Source organism: Poromitra crassiceps (assembly GCF_964638095.1).
Source record: "Poromitra crassiceps genome assembly, chromosome: 17".
Lineage (NCBI taxonomy): Eukaryota > Metazoa > Chordata > Actinopteri > Beryciformes > Melamphaidae > Poromitra > Poromitra crassiceps.
Window position 1 is genome coordinate 17,170,404 of NC_139635.1, and position 12,969 is coordinate 17,183,372.

Below are 12,969 nucleotides of genomic sequence, written 5' to 3' on the forward strand. Positions count from 1 at the left end.
TCAAACAACAGATAATCTGAGATCATGATTTCACACACTTTTTTGGCTAATAACCTACCCATCGCTCCAGTCTCGCCTCTTGTTGCAGTCATGCTGCAGCCATCATGTGCCAGGTTGAACTATCAGGGCGCAGACGCACCGAGGAGGAGGTTGCTTGCACATCCAAAGCAAATCAGTGGAAGGACATGTCCAGAAAAAAAGTAGAGCCACAAACCCTGAAGAACATCAACTTCAGCCGACCAAAACGACATCTGACAGAGTTGCCCCAATTACGTCACGCACCAACACCACAAAATGTACCAGGTAAATAAGAGTGAAACACTGGCTGCAGGTTATTAAGCCACGGGTGATGCGTAAATGCGCTGGTACTTGGTGAACTATTACGCACACCCTCATTCAGGTGTGTAGTGCTTACCTGGAGAACTTGGGGAGCGCACCTATTGGGAACAACTCCCCCCCCCCCACCACCAATTTTACTATTGTAAAAACAAACAAAAAGTGTGGGAGCTCCCCTGTGCTCCCACAGCACTACACCCCTGTCTGTACCCAATAGGCGAATCAATAGCCTACCTAATAATTTCACTAATTTCTCACAGCACTAAATTGAATATCTAATTTAACATAAATGATTTTGATAAGACTGTTACTGTAAAACGACCCCCTTTTATGCTATTGCTTACATACTTTCCCTGCTACACACAGCAATTACAACTGAAGATCTCCAGGCTCTGCAAAAGATATGTCCAAACGCTGCTCTGTTTACATCCATCAACACAGCTGCAGACTCTGAGACAGATACAGCATCAGAAACAGAAGATGAACTCCCCGAGCCCCTGACAGCTATGCATGACCCATCTGCTAGGGACCTGTCGTCAACTGACCTTAGCGAGAAGTGCAAAGCCAGCTATGACAAAATGAGAAGGCAATGCACAGCTAACAGACTGGAACATCTACAGGACGTCACTAAAGAGCAGGCACAGTGCACAACATGGAACATCCATCGAGTGGGACGTATAACGGGCAGTAGCTTTCACAGGGTTATTAAATGCAAGGAGTCCTCAGTTGAAAGTGTTGTTAAACAGATAATGCAGTATGAATCCACAGATCTCACTGTTCCAGCTGTCATGTGGGGAAGGCAAATGGAAGATACTGCACGGCAATCTTACCAAACAGAAATGAGTAAGTTACACAAGGACTTGACTGTAAAAAAAGTGGGTCTAAGAGTGAAAGCAGATGAGCCATACCTGGCTGCTTCTCCTGATGGAGTATTCTCCTGTGCCTGCTGTGGAACAGGGCTGTTGGAGATTAAATGTCCATACAAGTACAAGGAGGGACTAGAGGGGTCAGAGTCTGATGCATCATTTTGCCTTGACAAAAACTATGATCTGCGACCTACTCACCAATATTACACACAGATTCAATTACAAATGTATGCTTGTCAAATGGACAAATGTGATTTCATGGTGTGGACCAAGACAAGCACCATCATTTGCCGGCTATGGAGAGATGAGTCCTTTCTCCAAGAAAATATTCCCAAGGCTGAGGTCTTCTTCATGGACCACCTCCTTCCAGAACTTATCTGTCGCCGCAAAGACCCCGACCTGGCTGAAGAGATCAAATGTCTCTCCTGCAAAAGGCCTAGCTTTGGGAAAATGATCAAGTGCCCAGACTGCTGCTAACACTTCCACTATCCATGTGTGAACATTACCAGATACTCCAAAAAATGGAAATGTGGATGCAAATAGATCCCAATAATGCATGGAGACAAGTGCAGTTGCAGACACTGGAGAAAAAAATCAAAATTAACAAGCAAGAAAAAGTCTTAAAAATTCACCTCCAAACAGAAATGTTATTTCTCTTCATTTTGTATTAATTATTCACATGTGTTATAGATGAGAACATTTTACAACTGCATTTCTCTTTTAGTACATGTTGCTTTCATTAGTTTGCATTTAAAGCAGTGGTTCTCAATGTGGGGTCCAGGGGATTCTGGGGGTCCCCACTAATATTTTCATTACAAGTTAACACGATTAGAGAATGTTGAACAATGACTGTGATCATAGTTTCACTGTTATATCTCTACATAAAATACAGAGATTGCTGGGATTCTGGAGAAAATCAGAACTAACAAAACTATTCCCAGATTTTGGTCCATTGCCCTAATGTGGACAAAATTATTTTTTGAATCACAGTTAAAACATTGTCAGTTGATGCATAAAGAACTCCCAGCTAAGGAGAAAATAAATCAAATGTTAGAAGATGATCACTCTGAATTGCTGTCATATGAAAGTGTGTTGCAATATCAAAAATATCTGTTATGTGTCCCATATAAATGTTCTTTTAACACAGTTAACGCCGGGCTACCACAGTCCGCCTAATGTTGGTGAGACCAGCACATATGGTTACAATGTCATCTAGCATATCGACTTGGCTGATGGGTATCACAGTGTTCAGTATCTGAAAGGTTTTAAGCTGACCTATCACTCGTTCCACATGTATGCGGACTCTTGATAACTGCCGTGAAGTGTCAACACAGGAACCAGGCAACTGAGCCTTCCCCTTAGTGAAACTTGGGATTCTCAATGTTGCTCCTACACTGGCCAATTCCTCTCTAACAAGGAAACCTCTATCTGCAAGGATCTCATCCCCATGCTCAAGTTTCCCCAAAAAGCCAGAATGTAAAGTTATTAGCTTGTCAGATGCACGACCTCCCCACCCATCAGACAAAAACGATATGGCTCCTGCTGGTGTTATTCCAATCAGATACTTGATTGTGTTTTGGTGCTTGTAATTTGACCAGGTTTCAGCCCTTGCCTTTAAATTGTATGTTCTCTCTATAAAAAACTCAGTACAGTCTATAATACAACGACACTTCTTAAATTGAGGTTTAAAAGACTTAGGCATGTTTGCTCTCACTGCATCCTTATCAGGCCACGCGATCAAAGGCTTCAATGTTGAGGACAACAAGGGAATCCACTCTCTTAATATTTTTGATACAGTTGAGAATGGAAGTCCAAATCTGTAGGCAAGGTCTCTGTTGCTGAGTCCAAGTCGGACTTTCATTAGAACCAAAAGGAGGTGGTTCTCCCAGCTTAAGCCACCCTTAAGCACAAGTTTGCTTTTTTTTACAATATCCAACAGCCACCTGAAAGCCTGCACTGACTGTAACCCAGTAAAAAAAAGTATTTTAGAGTTCATGTCTTTTATAGAATCAAACCCAAATTTGGACTGCTTAAGCTGCTGCTTCAGTTGTTTATTCTCGTCCTGTGTGGCCTCCAGTTCTCTTTTCACAGCATCATAATCATCACGGAGCTGCTTGTACTGCAGGTTGAGCTGGTCCATCTCTTTTTGGGGCACCATCTCGCCTTCATCTGCAACGCAAAAAAGGAGAACAATTACTTAACTCTTGTGTCACATCACGAGCCAGCTCCAAACATACACAGACATGCATGCAACGCACACACACATAGAACATCTGTTTCTTTATCACACTAACACTAAAATAGTCTGATTGCACATACCTTCAGAGGATTCAATAGGACCCGCCTCAGTTTCACCTGTGGGGCTGGTAACAGGGGCCGTAGTGTCATCGCGCCTTCTCTTTCTTTCATATCTATGACAACAGTCGAGTATGGTCAAGTTAACGTGCTAAAAAATTATCAACATATTAATTGATAACAATGCAATAACATAAAGAAGGACACACACATATATCTTATATTCTCAGATACTAAACAAGCTACATTACCAAGATAGGTTAGATTATATTATATTACAAATGATGACTGAATGGCCATACCGTAACTTTCTACATGACATGACACAGACCTTGCCAGCTTTCCTGTGGTGTTTCGGCGGGTGCTGTGTGAAAACACTGATGGAACAAAATCTGGACTCTCATAATCCATTGACGGTGCTCCTGATAAGAGAGAGTAAGCTGTAAGTTAGCTGCTAATTGTTTAACCAACATCAGTTTGACATTTTACAAACCAGGAACTGCAGCCATAACGTTAATGAGCACCAACCGGACAAAATCAATCATTAATGTCTATTCAGAGTTAAAGAAAGCTGTATAATACATTTAATGCACAACAACTTTAGTTGGACAGTTAGTCAAAGTTATGCTATGACTGACTAACATTAGTTATCCCATTTCAGGACAGTGTTGTCAGCTTACTGACAGGCAGCTACTGCACAACACAGCCGACACAGCTGGCAAAACAGACAGTGAAAACACAGCCCTGAAAGGGCCTATCATGAGCTATCACTGGTATGAATCATACAATGACAGCGTTAGCTAAGTTAGCTACTCATTATTTGTTGTTGTTAGCAAACATAAACATAACGTTAGCCTACCAGATATGAAGTGAGCACCGCACAGACTCTCGTCGCCTTTAGGACCAGTGGGACCCCAATCTTCCCTTTTAATGGCCTGGAGCCATAATTTCCTTCTGTTTTTTGCAAATGGATGAGATCCCCGCGGTATATTGTACATCTTCCATCCGTCTTTTTGACGGTTGGTACAGTTTACAGCGCCACAGCTCCTTGTCATGTCTGTCTCGGTCTGTCTGCCTCTGTGTTTTGACTGTGTGGAGCGGCTTCCTTCCTGCTTTCTTCCTACCCCGATCGTGCGCGCGCATCTACGTGATGACGTTGCACATGAACCCGTCTATACGTTGAGCATAATTCCAGCTTTAGTCATTATAGTCAGTCATTAGTGAACGTTTAGCCCACTTCGTAGAAAATATCGAGGTATATCGCCATTCAGCCTTCAGCGATATGAACCAAGAGTCATATCGATATCATAAGTCGACTCTTGCTTTATATCGCCCAGGCCAGCCCTAGAAGAAAATAATATTTTCCAAAATGTTATACATCGCTATTGCTATATTGCGATAGTGCGATAAGGTTTTTTTCCCCACCTAACTCAAACACTCTGGCCATTCTGGACACAGTTTTTGATGCAGTTTCCAGTCATAGCACTTTTTTTTCTAGGATTTTCCTGTATGAAGTCCATAACATCAAGTCATACGTGTTTTTGGAAAGGCTTCAAATTAGCTCCATTCTCTAAGATTGGAATGCGGACCATGTATAATCCACCATGATACAATTATGTTGAGCATGGATGTAATTTGCCGGTCTGGAAAACTCAGAGACTCGCCTCTAAATGATCTTCGTTTTCAACATAATGATATCTTGGTTGATCCTACATGGGCCACATTCCAATATTAGTGAATGCAGCTTAAGTTTCATATCTAAAGAATTAGTGAATGTTGTTTGTAATTGGCCACTGGTAATTGGGTCATATAGGCTATTCTTCCCAAAGAAGTAGCACAGCTCCAAGTTTAAAGCACCGTGACGGGAGAGGAAAGAAAAAGAATGGCACTCGTAAGTCAACTTTTCTTATTTAATTTTGCGCAAAGAAACATACATGTTTCGGCCTTGATCCATCATCAGCATCACGCAGACGTATGTTTGTTTGCCCAAAATTAAGAAAGTTCACCTGTGAGTGCCAATTTTTGTTCTTTCATATTCTTCCAAAAGTGTGATTACTTTTTTTTTTTTTTTTTTACAATCAATCATTCTTTAAAGACAGTTTCACTGGAATTATGTTACTATAGGGAACAGTTGAAACTTCTTCTTCATATTATTTCCTGCAGCTATTGTATTATCAAACACCAGGAAGTAAGTTGGGTGAGCTGAGCCGAGCTGCTGCACAGACTCTACGCCCATCCCGCACACCGCCCCCGAGCATCTGTCCTCTGAGCTCCGCCCCCAAACAGCTGTCCTCTGAGCTCCGCCCAGAATAGCTGTCCTCCGAGCTCCGCCCTCGAACAGCTGTCCTCCAAGCTCCGCCCCTGAACATCTGTCCTCCGAGCTCCGCTCCCGAACACATCATGGCCAAGTTGCATGTCATCCCTTGGATGTTGTCAATCTTTATCCAAAAATAAAATCAATCAATCAATCAATCAACAGCTGTCCTCTGAGCTCCGCCCCCAAACAGCTATCCTCCGAGCACCACCCTCAAACATCTGTCCTCCGAGCTCCGTCCTCAAACATCTGTCCTCCGAGCTCCGTCCTCAAACAGCTGTCCTCCAAGCTCCGTCCTCAAACAGCTGTCCTCCGAGCACCACCCTCAAACATCTGTCCTCCGATCTCCGTCCTCAAACAGCTGTCCTCCAAGCTCTGTCCTCAAACAGCTATCCTCCGAGCACCACCCTCAAACATCTGTCCTCCGAGCTCCGTCCTCAAACAGCTGTCCTCCAAGCTCCGCCCCCGAACAGCTGTCCTCTGAGCTCCCGCCCCCGAACAGCTGTCCTCTGAGCTCCCGCCCCCGAACAGCTGTCCTCTGAGCTCCGCCCATGAGTTCTTGTTCAACGAGGCGATGGAGAAACTGAAGGCTGTTCCAGGTACCAGAGCAGAGAAATGCCTCAAGTAGGGGATAATCAGTGAAACAATCTTAATGCACAACATGGAGGCGAAGAGCGCGGACGGTGGTTGCCAGGTTTCTTTAAAAACAAACAGTTTTTGTACTGTTTATTTGCAGATCACCATTTGCAGATCATTAATCAATAGAATTGATTGTACAAATTATTATCAGTCAAGCCACACAACATGGAGGCTATTTATCATACCATGAGAAATGTTTTGGTTAGACTGGGTTGGGTTCAGCTCCAGGGCTGCTGTGTGTTATTACAGTAAATAAGACGCTCCTAAACCAACCGTCAGTCAGCTGTTTTTACATCAAAACACAAAGACCTCATGTTACTCAGTAAGTGGATTGATAACTGTCAAAACTTATAAAGGTATAAAGGTGCATAATATAAAATATGAATATAAATGTGACAAATCATGTACAATCATGCATTATAATATGACAAATAAATTAGTCTGATGTAAGTATCTTTTTGCAGTGGTGTGTGTGTGTGTGTGTGTGTGTGTGTGTGTGTGTGTGTGTGTGTGTGTGTGTGTGTGTGTGTGCGTGTGCGCGTGTGTGCGCGCAGGTGCATGTGAGTGAGTGTGTGTGTGCGTGTGCGTGTGCGTGTGCGTGTGTGTGTGTGTGTGTGTGTGTGTGCATGCGTTTGTGTGTTCATGTCACTGTTCTCAGATATGGGTGAACAAATAGCTTGTAGCAAAGGGCGAGTTTCAGTCAGATGTTCGTTGACATCTGACACCAGTGGAGATGTAAGGAGCGCCCAGAGCAGTGTTTGGAATAACGCCGTTTAAAATAACGGCGTTAGGTAACGCCGTTATTTTTTCAGTAACGGGGTAATCTAACTAATTACTGTGTCCGTCGTTACAACGCCGTTATCGTTACTGAACGCTAAATGCGGTGCGTTACTATGAAATGATTGAGTAAACTACCCGTAGCCTACACTAGTGTTGTCAAGTGAGGAGACCGGGTGGGTTATAACGAGATAAACGATTATGATTGGCTAAGGCAGAGTCATGTGTTTCATGGTAGCCAATCGGAGCCAGTGTTACACACGAGCCAGGAGTCAGGACACGGGCGACACACACACACACACACAGACACACCAAACAGATTTGAGGAAGCAGCAGAAATGGCGAGTCCGGAGTAGAGAGCTGCGCGGGGCTGAAATTTCGGCCCGAGCCCTCCCCGGCCCGTGACATGCAGACCCGTGCCCGATCCAGCCCGTTGCGAGGCCCGAAGCCAATATTAGATATAATGACACATCTCTCTCCCTCTCTGTTCCGCGTGCTGCGTCGCCGCGCGGCCGTCCTGCGCAGCCTCTCTCTGTCTGTCTCTCTGACTCTCTCTCTCTGTGTTCGGGAGCTGTCCGCTCGCTGTACATGGACGGACAGGGTCTGTGTGTGGCTATGGGAGTGTCTGTGCACCTCTCCTCCTCTTTGTCTGACTGCTCCGCTGTGTAAAATCAAGCGAATACGCTAATACAACATTATTTAATTGAATTATTGAAACGGCCCGACCCCGGACCTATTAATTAAAAATAAATAAAAAACAAGCCCGGCCTCGGCCCGTTTTGGTCGGCCCGAGGGGCCCGTGAGGGTACCCTCAGGTTTGCAGCAATCCATGAAAATTTGGCATTTTCAAGGTGGAGATAACGCAAATAGTTACTTTCCCTGGTAACTAGTTACTTTTATTATAGAGTAATTCAGTTACTAACTCAGTTACTTTTTGGAACAAGTAGTGAGTAACTATAACTAATTACTTTTTTAAAGTAACGTTCCCAACACTGGCCCAGAGTGACATTTAGGTTACATGACGTTGTGATTTATGGCCATTAGATGACAGGAAAACACATAATAATCTTCAAAAAAGTAGCCTATATGTTTTTCTAGGAATGAAATATTATACTTATAGCCTACTTTCTCCTGGACACCATGATTGTTTAACATTATACAATAGGAGGTATCAAACAGCCCAGGGTCTTGAAACTCACTCATCATATGAATGACTGTATAAACCTTCAGATAAGAAAAACACCATTTCACTTGCATGTTTTGTTTTCAGTTGAAAGTGATGAGGCTTATAATGGCCACAGGCACTTGAGAGTTGGATGGTGCTGGTGTGATGCAGGGAGATGTTTTGCCTAAGCTGGACACAGAGGCCAGGTGAAGAGAAAAGATTGATAGAAAAACGTACAGGCAGCTGAAGGACAAAATAAAGGAACGGTGGAATTGTGGGAGATTTGCCATGAATCTGTTCTCAGGAATTTTACTCAGCAAAAACACCATCATGCCCATAACAAACAACAAAGATGCCGCATAGAATTCAAGTAAATACATATATTTAGTGTTCATTAGCCTTCCTGTAATAAGGAAGATGATCACTGAAAACTTCCCAAGTGTATATTATACACCATAAATATGAATATTGAAGTAACACTAATTTGAGATGAGATGAAATATTATTGATCCCCATGGGGAAATGATGTTCTTGTTGCATCAAAACTATTAGGACTATGCAAAGAAAATGATGAAGAAGACACAGGAAACTGTAAAAGTAAACAATACTATACTACTTCTACTAGTAATGCTAACATTCATATTTATATGACTATACTGTACTAATTGTACTTCTACTACTCTGCTACTACTAATAATATTGTAATAATAACAATGCCTACAATTCCTTTTTTTGCCATTTTGTTCTGCTTTTTTCATTTTGTCCCCAATTGTAGGCTACTTGGCCAATTCCCCCTGCTGTCCTGGTCATTGCTCCACCCCCTCTGCTGATCTGAGGAGAGCCGTACACTAGCACATGCTTCCTCCGATTCATGTGCAGTCGCGAGCCGCTTCTTTTCACCTGCCAGTAAGGAGTTTCACCACAGGATCTAGCGTGTGGTAGGATCACGCTACCCCCCCCCCCCCCAGTTCCACCCCCCCCATCCCCCCTCCCCCAGTCCCCTCCTTAAACAGGAGTGCCGACCACCCAGAGGAGGCGCTAGTGCAGTGGAGGGCTCATATCCCACCGGCTTCCCACCCACAGACATGGCTAATTGTGTCTATAGGAACAACTGGCCAAGCCGGGAAGTACCCTACCGCTAATGGGAATTGAACCCAGGTCTGTTTTTACCTCTACACTACCCAGACGCCCCCTGGTGGTAGGCGAGTGTTTTTACCTCTACACTACCCAGACGTCCACCACATAATACATTCATATAGCACCCTTCATAGAAAAGATCAGCCTTAACCCTAGAACACTAACGGCGGGTGATTTTCACCCGGACAATTGAATTCACGTGATTTTCATTGTCTTGCTGCTGTCTGAGGTGGGCGGGTCCTTAGGCACCTTCAGGATGCTCACTGACGTCATTGAATGTAGGTTTGTTTCCCTGCTCCCATTCATGGTTTTTTCTACCGGCTACGTGTTCGGGTGATTTTCACCCGACGTTAGTGATAGAGGGTAAAATATCTTCAGGTTAGGGTTAATGTTATTGTGGTGACTTGTGTGGTGATTTTCACCACACAAGTCCCATGAATGGGTGGACCAAAGGAGAAGTTGGGAGCTCCTGTTTTTTGGGCGGGGATTTTTTTGTAACGATTACCTCATTTCCCCCGAATTTGACATATTTTTTATAGTGTCCCCCATAATATTTTTTTGTGTGTTTTTTGTGATATTTCACATTTAAAAATAAAAGAAGAGTACCTCAATTTGCCATGTATTGTTGTACTTTAAGATATTTTAATGAGAAGTATGTTTTATGGGGTATATGGCATCGGGTGAAATACACCCGACGTTAGTGATGGTGTGATTTTAAATCACGTTGGTGTTCTAGGGTTAAGAAAGGTACGATGAAAACCACGTATCAAATTCAATGCCAACTGATTTAAAATGTCTCTGGACCCCGGCCAGCCACAGCTGCACAGGTAGCTGGCTATTGGACATTCCTCAGGCTTCCTTTGGGTGGCTCTGCCTTAGGCCCACACCCCCTGGATAAACTCCTGGTGGTGTTCTGGCAGATATGGCCTCTTGCGTAACACCTCCTTCTCTCCGCCCTCTCCCTCTCAACATGGCCGTGATTCATGGGCCGGGCCGGGCTTGATCCCTATCGCAAACGGGCCCTTATCAGTCAAGAACCCCCCCTCTTGGCAAATCCATCCTTTTCTCCTCGGCGGCCACTCGCTCGTAAAGGAATTCCAATAAGGCGGCGTAAATCAAGTCGAACGCGGCCCGCGGAGAAAGCAGGGCGGCGTCGACAAGTGGCGCTCGTAAAAGGAGTTATTTGATTTGGCCGGCTAGGCACAACCAGCACACTTATGTTCAACATTCTTTAGCTAATGGTCCATGTTACAGCTACTCTACGCTCGAGGGAGCTCGGAGGGAGCAGATGAAAAAAGAAAATGGCTCGCACTACTTATTCCAAAGCGTATTGCTTCAACCTGTGTACTGACCTATGGAGACATATTACGCAGTAAGCACACAATAACACACAGCCAGCGCATGAAAACTGATAAGATGTGATAAGAACTTTTGGCCTGTGGGCAACTGGTTGTACTGGCACACACACACACACACACACACACACACACACACACACACACACACACACACACACACACACACACACACACACACAAAGTTCACAGAGTGGTTATTCACCTTTTTCCTGGACTTACGTTTCTCATGATTCTCAGCCATGATTCTCAGCGGTAGCCGGTTGTTGACTTCCTGTTTACATTTTTTTCACTAGCAAGGAAGTGCGCGCCGCTGTCAAAGAGATCTGAAATGGCTAGAAATAGTATAGCGTTGTGTATACATGGCGGCAATATTTTCCAAAAACAAGGTGAATGTCAATTCACTCATACTGTATGGGCTTATATTAGCCGAAATTGCTAAAAGTAGTATGTGGTTGCGTAGCGGGTACTTTTATTTTGAAGGCTAAACGTCCAAACCGGAACTCTTATATTTGGTCATTGAACGGAGCTTTAGCGGTCTCTCTCTTTCAAGATTCAAGATATTGTCACTCCGTTGTACAATTATGCACGTGTGAAATTATTGTGCTGGGGGGCTCATTACAAGACATAGGTAGGTACAAAGTCACAACAATTAATATGATTATTTTCAGTCTCTTTCGCTGAACAGTCCTGGGCGGAAACAGGTGTGACAGTGTCTGGCTCTCAATATAGGATCAAGCTCGTGTCTAGTCACTCCAAACTTTGCCACAACAACACAGAACGTCTTTGCACAGAAATATCCAACAAGAAGCCACAAATATGGTCGAGAGTTACCCCGCTCGCCGGACGCTTCTGGCTCATACTGAGCGCATTAGCGCCCGGCGAATGCAACGCATTTCACATTTTAAATTTTGCCATCTTCACGTCTGGATCTAAAATCCCGGCTCCTACCTGAGTCTTCACGTGAAGTGAAGACGCTATCCGATGTCCAACATCCTCTTCTTTTAATAACACCTAGTTGTTGCATCCAAAATGTTGCATAAAATCCACTTTTCTGTCGCTCAAAAACCGAAAACCATGTATTTGGAGCACCGCTCCTTCTTCTTCTCTGATCTGAAGCAACTCGGAACAACGACTCACTGTTTACTCACTAATGCCCCCCACACTTCCGCAATGGTATTGCACCTCCGTTTCTGCACAAATGCAGAAATGGGAGGTGCAATACCATTTCGGATGGTAAGGTCGAGAGCAGCTTACCTCCTAACAGGCCGGGGCGATGACAGTTATAGACAGCCGGCTTGTGTGGACAGCTCAGTCGGTAGTATGGAAGCTGGCCATCAGCAGCTCCCGTCCAGTAGATGAGGGACGCTAATTCTAAATAATATCTCACACACACACAGTCACACCCATACATGTGAAATCGGAGGGAGAGAATTGGAGAGCAGGAGCGATACGTGGCTGGCTCACATCAACCCTGGGAGAGAGAGCCTCGCGCACCTGAAACGCCACGTCAAATCCTCCCATAAGCCACTCCCACTTCCCGTTTGACTCTCTGGGCAAAGACGTAAATTACAATATCATAAATAAACAAGAGGGGTCCCTGACAATCACATGTCAATCACATATCACTCTGTGACACAGGCAACCGGCAGCTGGAAAGAGGGAGGGAGGGTGTCATGGAAGCGCCCACGGTCTCACCATGAAACTCGTGAATACAGGTGACTTTTCCACAATCAATTTGAATCTAAAGTAAAGTCTTTAGCTGAGAATGTAGGCTACTTAGCCCGGTGGTTCTCAGAGTCCGGGGACTCCTTGAGGGGGTTCCAGGGGGTATTGATTTATTCTCACTATAATTCCATCTGTAAGTAACACAATGACAGAATGTAGGACTGTTTTGGTCATAGGTTTCATACACTTGCTGTAATAAAACTAAAAGCAACATTGTTGGGGGGTTTGTGATCTAATTTTAGTCAGTTTAGGGGTCCTTGACATGAAAAAGGTTGACTTATGGTTCATTTATACTCCATTTTCATACGTAAATAGATACGTCGTTTCAAACGTTATTATCGTCACTGCCCACATACT

General features: G+C 44.1%; 1 long non-coding RNA gene across 2 annotated transcripts; it reads right to left on the minus strand.

Annotated features, from left to right (window-relative positions):
• Positions 1-3,521: 3,521 nt before the first annotated feature.
• Positions 3,522-4,604, minus strand: LOC310791837. 2 transcript variants are annotated; one of them, XR_014553455.1, is made up of 3 exons: positions 4,357-4,604; positions 3,829-3,919; positions 3,522-3,613 (listed from the first exon to the last, which is right to left on the minus strand). It is a non-coding gene; the product is annotated as an uncharacterized lncRNA (long non-coding RNA). The 2 variants fall into 2 exon arrangements; XR_014553456.1 differs by having other exon boundaries at positions 3,800-3,919.
• Between the last annotated feature and the right edge of the window lie 8,365 nt (positions 4,605-12,969).